Raw genomic sequence first — 6,000 nt, forward strand, 5'->3', positions numbered from 1 at the left:
TCATGTCAGCAAGGAGAGAGGTGAGATGGAGGTGCTCCTGCCTTTCCCACCCCGTCCCTGCCATTGTGGCCAGGGATGCCTCCTCGCTCCCACCAGTGCCTTGCTGGACCAGCCCTGGTGGGGCAGTGGCACCACCAGCCCCCCTGGACCCCTTGCCACGTCCCCAGTGGTGCAGGAGCCTCAGCCCCAGCTGAGATGGAGGTCATGCTTTCAGCAGGGTCTCGCTGCCGTTGGCCTCCTCAGAGGCAGCATCGCTGGCTCCCTGAGCAGCCACCTGGAAAGCCACTTTCCCCAGGTCCTTGGGCCTTGGTGGCTCTGCCCCATGCTCAGCACCGCGCAGCTTGCCGTGCCATTTCAGGTTCATTGTGCTGCCGGCTCTGCCCAGCCCAGGGTGCGCAGGTCGGGGACCTGCCTCCACCCACCAAACTCGCCTGCACTGCTGCTCTGGCAGAACCCTGCTGCTCCTGGGGAATCCTGGAGCACTGCCAGCAGAGCCATGTGCCACAGGGCTGCTGCTCCTGCTTGTCCTCTCCGGCACCGTTGTGGTTGGTCTCGTGTGGATGCGCTGTGGCCTGATGGCACCAAAGACTGAACCAGGGAGAGGAAGAAGCCAGAGTGCTGGATCTCAGGATGCTGCGGCTGCTGCAGCCCTCAGCTTTCCTGAGAGACCCTCCGTGAGCCCCATTGATCATTTGGGGGATGTCAGGTGGCATGCAGATGGGAACACAGGCCTATTGATTTTTACTAGCTTACTAAAAATTGAAAAGGGGGAAGCAAACACCCTGAAAAAGCTGGCACGAGAGCATCGTTTCCTGAGCCATTCCCCAACACAGGGTTGGTGTTGAAGGAAACGCAACACAGGTGCCTTCCGAGGGTGATGCCGGATGGCAGCAATCCCAGCGGCGAGGCTGCCTGCTGCGCTGCGAGGGATGGCAGTGCACAACGACACCCATGGCCCCAACCCCAGCTCTGCGAGGCTGCGCAAGCAAAACGGCTTCAGCCAACTCTACATTGGCAGCAATCCCACCCCTGGCAATCCACGGGGTATGTAATCACAGGGAGAGCAGCAAGATGAGTTCCCATCAAGTGCATTGGCTTGGAAAATGGGGAAGCTTTAGGGTCAGACGCACACATTCCCGGGGGAAGGCTTACCATGGGAAATGGGAAGCAGAGCAAGCCTCAGCCAACGCCACTGTTATTACTTGTTTCAGTGTCAATTTTCCGTACTTTTCAGTTTACTGAAGACATCCACCTGCTCATGAAGTGTTGCAGAGCTCTGGCTGCGGGAGGGAGATTCTTCCCTTCCATCAGCCAAACATGAATTAGCAAAGCCCATGCAACCCTCGCCGTGGTTAACATACGTATCCCACCCCAGGGTTAATGGGAGCACATCACACCATCTGCGGATAAATTAAAGGAAAGCGTTGCTCAGTGTTCTCATTTTCCTCACTTGTATCCCAGTGTTGTTTTTCCTGCAGAAGAGATACTTTGACTATGTACAGCAATTCATCTTCGCTTATAAGCCTGCAGGTAAGGCTAATATCAACTCCCTAATGGTCTGCTGTCTTACAAATGATATAGGGTACTTGGAATGAGCGCAAATGGGACTTGTGAACTTGGAACCACAAGCTGCCTATCAGGGACAGCTTATTTATTCCATCTGCAATGACTGGTAATTATTCTGTCTGGGAGGGAGCGATCACTCCGGCTCTGTCCGTGCCTGTCACACCACTTGTAGACCTTCAGTTCCCCAGCTCTTGCCACCCGCAGGGCCTGGACCAGGCATGGGCCAGGCTCTACCAGAGGCTTTGGAAGAAATCCCCTTTCCCCTGACTTCAGATGGATGCTGTGCTATGAAGAGCACACAGGAACAAACGTGGGAGAAAAACCATATTGTGCCATCTTTTGTTATTTTAAAAGAGATTAGCCTAAAATTTGAGTGATTCTTCCAGATCTGGGGAGGGGGTGAGGAACGGACAGGTCCAGAGCTTTTACAATCATTCATCAAAGCCTGGGTTTTGCCAGCTACAAGTAGTAAGCCCCTGCCCTAGCTCTTTAGCTGAGCAAGCAGAAGGCAAGCAGAAGGCTACACGAGGAAATGCATGGCAGCCCCCGCTCAAGTGTACCTGGGTTTATTTTGCACAAGGTGATGTCGGCCATGAGTTACATAGGTGAGGGACGATGCGTGTCCTTAGAATTGATGTCAATGATACAGGTGATATGCCGCGAGCAGGGTGTGTGCAGCACCCATCAGCTTCCAAATCCTCCCAAAGCCGTTGCTCGGTGGGTGTTTGGTGACCGATGCCCAGAGCAGCAAGCCCCCAGCCTGCACGTCTCCTGGCTGCACCGGCAGCAGGGGCTCTGGGGCTTGGCAGGATCCATGCTAAGGCGTGTCACTCGCTTCCATCTTATATTTTTAAGAGCCCATCTTGTGAGGCAGCTGACAGCAAAGCTTTCCTGGGCAATGCTCCCTGGGATTTATGGAAGGATTGTTTACAAAACAACAGTCCTTCATTCAGTTCTGTCCCAAAGGAGGCAGCGTGGGATGCCAAAGGTCATAGTTTTCAGGTCAGAGGTCTGAGTCACAAGGGATTCAAAGAGATTAAATATCTTCTTCTCCAAAACTGGAGGTTTGGATAATTAATTGCTCCCTAAACGTGAAAGCTTTAAATGATTGGCCTCCATATACGCTACATTCATTCTCCTGCCCTCGTTATTTGTCTCTTCAGGGAAAAACACATGCGGATGTTAAAAAATATTTCTTTCTTTGTAAAACATGGTCAGCATTACTCAGAACAGGGGCTGACTCCAGAAAGTTAAAATTTTGCTAGTTATGCTTACTTGATTTTCCGGGTAAATCAATATTATGCTTAAAATTAAGAATTCCTACAAATTCTGTGCAAACTGCTGAGGAGTGGCACTGCAGAACAGTGCCCTGTGAAGGGCCAAGGCCAGCAGCCCACTGCCGGGTGGGGGGACACCTTGAACGCCTGAACCCTCCACCCTCCCCAGCATCATCAGCACCCTTGCACCTCATAGACCTCTTCCCACAGGGAAAGAAGAAAAATTCCACCCAAAGGGCGGCCAGCTCAGGGCTGGTATGGGAAAGACAGGAACCCCGTGCCTGGGGGTACTTCCAGGGAAGGGCACAGAGAGAAGCCCCCGGGAATGGAGCCCGCCTGGTTTGGGATGCTGGGCACTGCTGGGAAGGTGTGCTGTGAAGCACACCTTGTCTACACAAACAAATCCAGAGATAAATATGATGCAGCGTGGCTCAGATTTACTGAGCTTCATTCCTGGACCTCTCAAAGTAATCCAGTATTTTGACAAGAGATGGAGCCTATCTCCCCACCCTGTTTAGGGGCTTCTCCCTTCGGGTTTCCCTCCGGAGCCGGGCAAGGCACAGGAGCAGGGCAGGATGGGAGGCAGGCACGGTGGCCATCTGCTCAGCCCCTGGGAGCCCCCACGGCTCCAAGCATCTTGTCCAACTCTGTTAAGGATTTAAACACATGTGGAAATTAATCTGCTGGATAAAACATTTTCTTCATAGTCTTTCATTAATCACCCATCCTTCCCATATTTCCTCGTAGGAAAACAGATTTTTAAACCTGTCAGATGTGGTTTTGTGGGATTCATTTTGTGCCTTTTCTGTCTGTTCTTCTGTGCTGCCAGGGAGAAGGGAGACAATTAACCGATGTTTTAAAAATGCAGAGCACTCATTACTGTACTTAGCTAATAGACGTGAATTATGTAACTATTGGATGTGCTTAGGGTATTAAACAGATTTTTATTTTGGGATATTAGGTTTCCCAGCAAGGCAAGGGATTGACATGGCTGAAAATTTGGTTTCCAGTCATATAGGTAGCTGCAAAACCTGGACCCAAATTTGGTGGCGGGGGAAGGAACGCCCAGCAGTAAAGCTGGCATCAGAAAGCCGTATTGACTTTTTTCGGGCAGGGCAGTCCTGCAGCCAGTGCTGGGGCAGCTGGGGCATGAGGTGGGAACAATGGTGCTGCGGGGAGTGGGCAATGCTCTGTGCCAGCCCCGAGGCCCCCAGCGCCCCCAGCGTTACTGCTGGGGGCAGGTGCGCTGCTCCAAGGGCTTGGGAGAAGGGATGTGGCTCGGAAAGGCCAGAGCACGGCTCCCCCGCTCACTCCCGACTCCTGTGCACATCCTCCCACCGTGCTAGAGTCCCAGTGGCAGACAGGTGCCCATGGCCACTGCCAAGGGTGGCCAGGCTGTGGCCACCCATACTTCTGAGACGGGGGCCAGCTGGCCACCATGCCGCGCCTAGACAGCACCAATTGCAGCCCGGTGCCAACATTGGGGCCATGCCTGCTGAGCCTCCCAGCAGCTGCAGCACCCCACGCATGGCCCCACCATGGGGTGCCAACACAGAGGGGCTGGTCTGCCAGATGTGGGGGCTTTTGCTTTCGGCCAAGTGACTCCATTCACTTTTAGACCAAAGTTTGTCATTTTCAGCTGCAGCACCACAGTTTGTCCCAACCATTCTTTCTGGGCTAAACTAAATCCTGGCTGGCTTAAACTGCCCCGACCAAATGCCATCTGCTCCACTTGGTGGGGCCCAGGGTTCGGCAGGCATGGCAGTGGGATGTGGAGGAGGGCTGCCCCTCAGTGCCACTGTCCTGCTAGAGAGCCCTGTCCCTGCAGCCCTGCGTCGCTCTGCCCTTGCCTTAGGACATGTGGCTGGCAGGACACCCGCTGTCACCTTAGAAGGTGGCCCTAGGGGGCAGCTGCCCTGGCGCAGGGGTGGTGGTGCCCCATTTTTTGCTGTCACAATATCCCCTGGAAGTGAGACCCAAGGCTGTGTTAGGCACAGGGTGAAAAAAGTATTTCTTCATGTTCGCTCACAGCCTGCTATCTGCTAACCTCCCCGAGCCCTTGCAGGGTGAGGCGTAGCCGCCAGTGGTCCCGGTGCTGATGCTCAGGCCAGCAGCAGGGTACCCTTTACCCTGTGCCTTCCCCATGCTGGGACACCATGCCCATACCCGAGCCCTTCTTCCCCACAGCACCAGCTCTGCCATGTCCAGCACCTTCTGGGTCCGTCCCAGAGCATCCCCGAGTCAGGCCTGGACTCGTCGTGGGTTGTCTGCCTGGACCACATGAACCACAAAAGCTGAACACCAACCCACCAGGGTCCCTCGGGCACGTTGGAGGCTCTACCACTGTTCATCTGCCCTCCCCGCGGCTCCCTCACTGGTGACCCAACATGCACATCTCGGGGTACAGTGGTGCCCTTCCCCCAGCCTCATCACTCCCACCAGTCCGTGCCTGTGACCCGTGTCTGTAAAACAAACAGGGTGGGAAGTTGACGCAGGTGGTCTCTGGGGTCAGGCAGGATGCGTTCCATCGCTTGGGCTCTCCAAAGCGCACACGCAGCAAAGCCCAGCTCAGGACCCTCAGCACCTCCGGGCGAGAAATCACACCCTGGTATCAGTTACGGACTGATGTGAAAACACAGGGGTCGGACGGGGCAGGGGGGACAACTTCCAGGAAAGGCAGCACTGGAGCCCCCAGGGAGGGGTGTGATGTGAAGGAGTGGGGGTGAGTGTGTGCTGTCACTCACTAATGAACAGGGAGCAGTAAGATGGCTGTCGCTGACGGGAAGGATGGCTGCTCTGCCAAGCCGGCATGGTATCAAGCAGCTTTAATTTGTCAGGAGTGTGAAGCCACCCCCTGAATAAGCTGAGGTGGACATGCTGGGGGGGTGTGAGGGGGTCCCAGAGGGCGCAGAGAGGGATGGAACGGTGCCTCGCAGATGTAGTGATGCTGGGTGCCTGTTTTACTGCTGGCCCCCTGGACTGGGTCTCAGCCACCTTGCCAGGCATTTTACGGTTATTTGTTAACCCCGGAAATCATATTTCTGCAAAGCAGAGCTGAATTTGCATTTCCTAGAGAAAAAAGCTCAGTTTTGGGGCAAGAAAAGGCTTCAGCACTATTGATAATCTTTGCTACTTCCCTGCATCCCTTGCAAAGAGC

Source organism: Falco rusticolus, chromosome Z, assembly GCF_015220075.1.
Source record: "Falco rusticolus isolate bFalRus1 chromosome Z, bFalRus1.pri, whole genome shotgun sequence".
NCBI lineage: Eukaryota > Metazoa > Chordata > Aves > Falconiformes > Falconidae > Falco > Falco rusticolus.